Source organism: Acanthisitta chloris, unplaced genomic scaffold (assembly GCF_000695815.1).
Source record: "Acanthisitta chloris isolate BGI_N310 unplaced genomic scaffold, ASM69581v1 scaffold2440, whole genome shotgun sequence".
NCBI classification, from domain to species: Eukaryota; Metazoa; Chordata; class Aves; order Passeriformes; family Acanthisittidae; genus Acanthisitta; species Acanthisitta chloris.
The window spans coordinates 20,743-27,936 of NW_008649740.1; the positions used below are offsets into that span (position 1 = coordinate 20,743).

Here is a 7,194-nt window from a genome sequence, read left to right on the forward strand (position 1 = left end):
CTAGGATGGACTGTCAGTATCTGATCACATGCACAACTCATCTGGGAGATTCTGGTGTAGTAAAGTCTGTCTCCAGAGCCTAGGAGGGCTCTGCTTTTCTGAAATGTGCATGCTTTCATAGCCTCTTACCTTTCTGTGTACACTTTTCAAAAGATTTTACATATGGCTTCACACATGGAGCTGTTCCTCATTTTGATAAAGATGAGAATGCTCAGAGAACTGAAGTGCCCACAGTCAACTTTCTGTCCTTCTCTCCTCCCTTCCTTGATCTTGATCTTTGATCACTCTCAGCACCCCTTGTGCACACACCACTTCTTTTCTCCTTTTCACCAGGTGGAGCATCGAGCTGAGTGTACTAGACCACAGCTCAGGTACCAGTTGTATTCGTGCTCCTGCAGATGCATCAGGCAGCAAGGGCGAGTGGTGCAGCCTGATTGTTATACCCTGGAGCAGTCTCACATTTTTTGAATACTTAATACTTTAAAGTTTACAAGCCTACTTGTAAGTGAAGTGCCTGCTGTCAATTAGTAATCCACCTGGCGAGTACAGTATTACTTGCTTCTTGGCAAGTTGCTGCTAGGCTTCATCCTTCTGAAAGAGATGGTGTGGAGGAAATGTCACTGGGTTCATCTGCAGGGATTTCCTTTCTTGTTGGTTTGTCTTTCAAAGTCAACACTGCCCAGAACGGTATGTGGCCCAACCTACCCTGTACTTAAGGGGTTTGTCATGGAATTTCTTTTCCCCTGCTATCCATGCCCTCCAAAGTGCCTGTGTGTACCACCCACAGGCACAGATGGTCTCCCTAAGCTGCTGAACAAATCTTGTGGCCATGAAGATACTTTGAATGCTGAAAAAAAATCCACCCCCTCAGCTTTTGACATCTGCTTCTTGTGGTGAATGATGAAATAGAAATACTCTGCTAAGAAATGCGCTGTGTGCTGTTTGGGGGAAAAGAGGAGGCTCACTTCTTGTTAAAAGTGCAGGAAATCATGAATTTATAGTTCTCATATAGCACAACCAAGTAATGTCCCAAGAAAACTGGAAGCTATTCCTAACGCTACCCTGAAGGAATAAGGAAAATAGGGGATGTGTGGTAGTAAAAGAATTTTTTTTATTATTTATTTATGACTACAAAACTGAGGGCAATATTTTTGCTTATAATTTGATTCCCCTTCCAGCACACACTCCTCTTAAATGAACCTCTGCTCAAATTTCCTCTGTGCTGTTTAGGTCAAGTGGAGACCTCAGCTGACAGTTTGGGGAGAGCTATTCCCTGGCTGACTGCAAAACAGACTCCTGGCACAGCAGTAAGGACCTTGGCTCTGGTTTGGGGGCTGCAGGCTGCTGACTCTGGCTTGTGCTCCAGAAGTCCCGGTAGAGGGTCATTTGCATCCTTGTTGGGGCTGGATTTTTGAGCTCAGCTCAGAACTGCAGATCATGTCCTTGTGGCCCCGCTGATGTTTGTAGGGTTGCTGAGTGCTGGTTGTAGAATGAGGCAGCTCTTGCTTGAGCAAAGCTTGCTGGAGTAGAGCTTTGTGGGGGATGCCCTGTGGGGGAGGGATGCTGTGCAGGGAGGACTGGGCTGTAGTTTGAGAGCTAATATTCCTCAATGTGCAATGCTAGCCGGGAGCTTCGAAGCTGCCTCTTCAGGCCTGTCTGCATAGGCTTGCAGGAGAATAACATTCCGAGGTGTTTTGAGAGAAATTACAGAAGTTAAAGCTACTCTATTGACTCAAGTGACAGCCTCATTCAGAGTTTGGGCACGTTAATCCCATCCCCTGCTGGGGGTCAAGTAAGAGGTGGTTGTCTTTCCTGAGAGAGCACCCTACCAAGCTGCTGTGGGAACAAGGGCTGAATACTGATGTTCGGTGGCAGCAGCATGTAAATGTAAAGTCCTGTTACAGCACTGAAGCTTTCCTGCCAGTAGAAGCTTTGAGCACTTTCTTTCTGTTGTATTTCTTAGCTTTCACTTATAAGAACCCCCCACCAACCAACCTTTTCTCCCACCCTCAAAAAAATCCTACGAACAAAAAACCTCACCCTTAGTTACTTCATAACTATTAATGCTGCTCGAAGAATTCCTTGGCTAAAGACTGGCCTTATTTGATGCATAAACAGGCCTTAAATTATCTTTTGAAAATGCAGACTCTTATATATTTCTTGCCATACCTGCCAGTTCCTGCATATTTTTATTTTTTTTCATTTGAGGCTTAGACTAATCAGTCACAACATAAATGTATGCTGGGAAGAGGAAATGCATCACTGCCATAGATTATGCTGCTCCCAGGGACTGGAAGTGGTAATCCAGGGTATTGTATATTGCCAATTTCTGAGAGATTCCTATGTGCTTCAGCAGGGCATAAGCTTGAATTGGAGGAAGAAGGGTGCCCTGTAGCTCAGGGCTTGGTGATGTATGGTATTTCATCTCTTGTGTCTGCTCTAAGTGCCTGTCTCACTCTTGCATGCAAGATAAGCTCTTGGTCTTGCTCCTAACTCCTGTGTTCAGAAGGTAAAGCACACCTTGGTGTGAAACAGCCCCCTGAGTTGTTTGAAACTCTTTAAATCCTAAATACAACCTCAAGCATGTAGAAACTTTTGAAAGAGTTTACTCCTCCCTCATAAATACTCAGTACACCCCTCAATTACATAAATGTTTGATCATGGTTCCACATCACTTCTTAAACTAACACAGCTGCAAAAAATATATTCTGTCAACAGCCTGATCCTTCCTCACCCCTCCCAAACAATCTTGTCTAGTTGCACAGGGATCTGAATGGTGGAACTTGTAATTTATGTCTATTATCTATATAACTTCATAGTTTGTGTGTGTATTTTTGTTCCTGGATTATTTTGCCTAGATTAGTTTTTTTTCAGTCTTTTTTCTGTCCTTCTGGTGCTTAAGGGCTACAAAAGCTTGTGGTCGCAGAGGAAAGGTGTCAAGGCTGAGGGATAGATGCAGGACAAGAGAAACCTCTCATGGCAGTGATGGTTTCCCTCTACAACTACCTCAAGGGAGGTCACATCCAGGCAACTAGCAACAGGGCAAGAGGACATAGCCTCAAGCTGTGCCAGGGCAGATTCGGGTTGGACATCATGAGGAATTTCTTCATGGAAAGGGCTGTCAAACATTGGAATGGACTGCCCAGGGAGGTGGTGGAGTTGCCATTCCTGGAAGTGTTCAAGAAACGAGTGGACATGGCACTTAGTGCTATGGTCTAGTTGACAAGGTGGTGAAAATGGTGAACTCGATTATCTCAAAGGTCTTTTCCAACCTAAATGGTTGAATTGATTCTATTATGTGTAAAATAGCTGGCTGCACGAGGAGACAGGCTATGCCCAGAACCTTCAGACCACGTCCCTGAAGGTTCTGAGCTGGACACGCGTGGCAGTTTATTGCTGGGGACTTGGTGTAGAGTCTTATTCTCCCCCTGTGAGACTGGACTTTGTAAATTATTGAGCTGTGCGAGTCTCCTTCACAGGGCTCATTGGCCTCAATAATCTGCTCACATGTTAACCATAAGATTGACTTCAGCAGTGTCCCTGACTCTCTCAAATTGGTCATGGGTCTGTGTCAAGTTGGGTGTGGAGAAGTGGAGCCTCTTGGACTGCTGGCAGCTGGATGGAACACTGGCAGGTGCCTGGGGAAGGTGACTTGCCCCTGCTCTGACACCTGTGTCTTTCTGGTGTGCCTGTGTCTGCCATGCTGTGCAGGTTTGTGGGTACAGCTCAGCAGCAGCTTCTTCCTATCATCTTTTCCATAAGTTGTCCCCTTTGTGCTCTTCTCTCATTGCTCTCCTTCCCAAACTGCCACTTTGCTCAATAGGTGAAAGAAGACTTTCACAGCTTTGGTTTTGCTTTAATGTGAGCAGACAGTAGTTAGGTTTTGGTTTGGGTTTTTTTCTTTCTCGTATAAAAGCAAGTTAGTATTGTCACTAGCTCCCTTGAGGATACGCCACCACTTGGCAAAACTGTGTCATGGAAGCAGATGCTTGGTGTGCTAGCAGTGCTCTAGCTCATGGATCCAGTAGCTGCTGCTCTCCAGATCCGATTGAACTACTGGGTGCTGGGTTGGACTTGAGGTGTGGATGTCTGGCCAGGTGTTGTTTTGGTTCACTGCAGGTGTCTGGGATATTGAGAATACATGGCTGGGCACGGGCAGGTCCTTTGCTCTCATCTTTCTTGTCTGTGTTGCAGCAGACTGGGGAAATGAGATGCTGGTAGCAAGTGCTCACTTTCTCCTTGATGAGAAGGTAGTGCCTTTGCCTGTTTGAATGTGTTGTATGTGATCAAAGGGAAGTGGGAGCCTAGTTTGAGAGCTGTTGGGTCATCTGCATGTGGTTATTGGTTTCTGAGGACCTGGTTGAAATCCAGCCCAAACTGTCAGTGCCTGAAAGCTGCTGTTGTGCACTGACTAATCCCTGAGCTATACCATTTGGATTTAGTGGTTCTGCTAGGTATCTGCATGGTGAGTAAGTGCTTGACAACATCTCCACACACACACACTGCTCCTCTTGGAGAGGTGGTCTTGGTCTAAGAAGATGTGGGTGGTTTGCTTTGGAGCCTGCTCTCCTGTCAGCTGGCTTCCTCAGCCTTCTGGGGGAGAGGCTTGTCATACCACATGCTCAGGCTTTCACAAGCTGCTCTTTCAGATGCTGTCCCTGAAGCTTCTCTTGTTGTACACTCACCTACCGGTCCCAACGGATGGGCTGAAGCATTTGCTCCAACATACCTTTGCCACACACTAATAAACTCCGTTTTGCTATTTTATGAGAGGCTGGAGGGCAGCCTTTCTGGTTACCTGGACTGACCCATTGCAATAAGACATCCTAAAATTGTATACAGGGAACCTGGAAAGAAGCTTAGGCTCAGCAAGGGCTTAGATCTTTCCTTTCTTGCGAAGAGAATCCCCTGCCTCCCATAGGAGGCTTTTCTGGTACTTTGGGACCTCCATTGTTTCCAAAACTCACATTAGGCTATTGCACCTTATTTCGTTTTCTGTCTGTTGAATATGATGTTGGGGATAACAAGTGTCCTTATGATCTTTTCCTCTTGTAGCACTACATACCGTGAAATGAGATGTTCACTGTGTTACTGAGGAAGAGAAGTGTAGTCCTGTCACAATATCTGACCTCAACACAGTTTCCTGATAAATCACAACATTGGGCCACTTTTTGGACCACTCTTCAAGTGAGAGCAATGTGCTCTTCTCTTCTTCTTCCTAACTGTATATTACCACTAGCTTCTTGGATAGGGTTTCTTCCCTAGTTAGTTATACTAGCTGCCACATTCAGCTGTTGGAAGTAGAAGCAAGGGCAGCACGGCTGTTCAGGAAGCATTCCTCAAAACATGAAGTTTTACCAGTAAAGGTGACTGGGGAAAACATTCAGCCTGTGTGCTGGTACCCTAAAGACCAGTTAACTTCCTGAAGTATCAGGCTCGGAAGTTTCTCAGAAGGAGAATTGCAGTGGGAACATGCATGTGGGTTTACTGGGGTTTTATAGCAGCTTGCAAAAACTAAGTGCTCTGTACTTCTGTAGCAGCATCTTCTTAGTACTGGCCTGGGAATACTTTTATAAGGTTCTTCAGGAAGGCTTAAATGAGTAGCTTGTTTGGGTTGTATGACGTCAGGGAGTTGATTTTTCCCCACCCCCAAGTTTGGTCATACTCTCCTGTGAAATCCTCTCTTTAAAAAAATTACTCGCAGCTTCTCTTCAAAATTAAAACTTCAAACATAACATCAATGTTAGTAGAAGACTTGTAGGGATCCTCTTCTGTTTCACCCATACTGGAGGGTTTTGTCTAGGCTGCTTTTGAGGAAAAGGAACAAAAAAACTCAATGTGAAAATTAATCCTACTCTCCCCTTCTCATTCAGAAAATTTCTATGTCAAAATCTCTTCTACATCAGCTGTGAACTACTGTATCACTCAACTGGTGTGTTGGTTCTGGTTTTTGTCTCACAAAACATGAGACTTGGCATGGCAAGTTGGAAAGCACCACATCTTGGACTGTGCAGGGGAGAAAAGGGGAAATCTGGCTAGAAACTGGGCTGGTGCTCTCCTTAAGCTTAGCGTTTGTGTGAGTTGTTCAGATGTCCAGTGTTGGAGATAAATGTGGACACACTTTAAATTCCTGTTCTTTTGTTTTCATTTTTTTAAATAAAGGCACGGAGGAAAGAGAACAGATGGAGACTGGTTGCTGCAAAACTGTGGAACAAACCTTGTGTGTGTTTGGGTTTCACATAAATTGCACTATTAACGGATGGAGGCAGCTTCCTTGGGGGCAGCAGCTGTGCTATCATCACAGTGATAGCCTGTTACTATGCTGAGGTTTCCTTTCCTTCCCTTCCCTGATAAAGGCTTGACCTTGCAAATTCATTTCTCTACCTCACCAAATGCCAGAAGTCAGGTATTTGAAGCAAACTTGCTGTGTCCCAATTACCCGGTGCCTGTTCCAGGGAGGGCAAGGATTGCACTTGCCTGCCTGGAGAACTCAGTTGTGGTTGTCTGACAAGAAAGTGTGGTTTTCCTGTTCCAAGGGGCTGTGGTCCTGTTCTCTTGGCTTTACCAAACTGAAATTCTGTTGTAGTTATGATGATCAAAAGGCATTTTTCTGTTCTGCTTGCCTGGCCACAGCTGCTGGAGAAGTTCCTTGTCTTGGTATCTCTGCTGAGATCTGACTCCAGCTCTGTTTACTGGAGAGGGCGAAACTAGCTAAGGCATTGGTGTTGCTGCCAGCACTGCAAAGTGCTTCTGCATGACCTTGGCTCTCTCAGGGGTCTTGCACCAATGTGTTGCTTGGGAAGGACAGAGAGTACCAAATCCTTTGCATTTTGCCAGCTCACAGGAGACAGCCCCTGGTGTGGTAGTGCTGCCTGGGGTACATCTGTCTGGGCAGCCTGTGCTGGCCTTGCCTGTAGCTATGTAGGCAGAGCAGGAAAGCAAATCTGTGTAGAGGGTGGTGCCAATACCTTCTGTAATCATTTCCAGGAGGGATGTTGGTGTGGGAAGCATTTTTGCTTCAATTGTTTATTTCCAGTTTTATTTCTAAGACCCCTGTTGTGGTGACTTTGTTCTGGAAAAACAGTCAGATGTGGTGAAGGACCAGGAACTCAAGCCACAGCTCTATGCCAGTGCTCTAGCAGAAGAGTGTGAGAGGGAAAGGGAATTTTCTAGGAGAGTGATGTGATTGTAGGG

At 45.5% G+C, this 7,194-nt stretch overlaps 1 protein-coding gene across 1 annotated transcript in view; it reads left to right on the top strand.

Moving 5' to 3' along the window:
* LOC103811501 (vang-like protein 1) overlaps positions 1-7,194 on the top strand; it is a 32,128-nt gene that overhangs the window by 12,828 nt on the left and 12,106 nt on the right. The gene's annotated exons all lie outside the window — the stretch shown is intronic.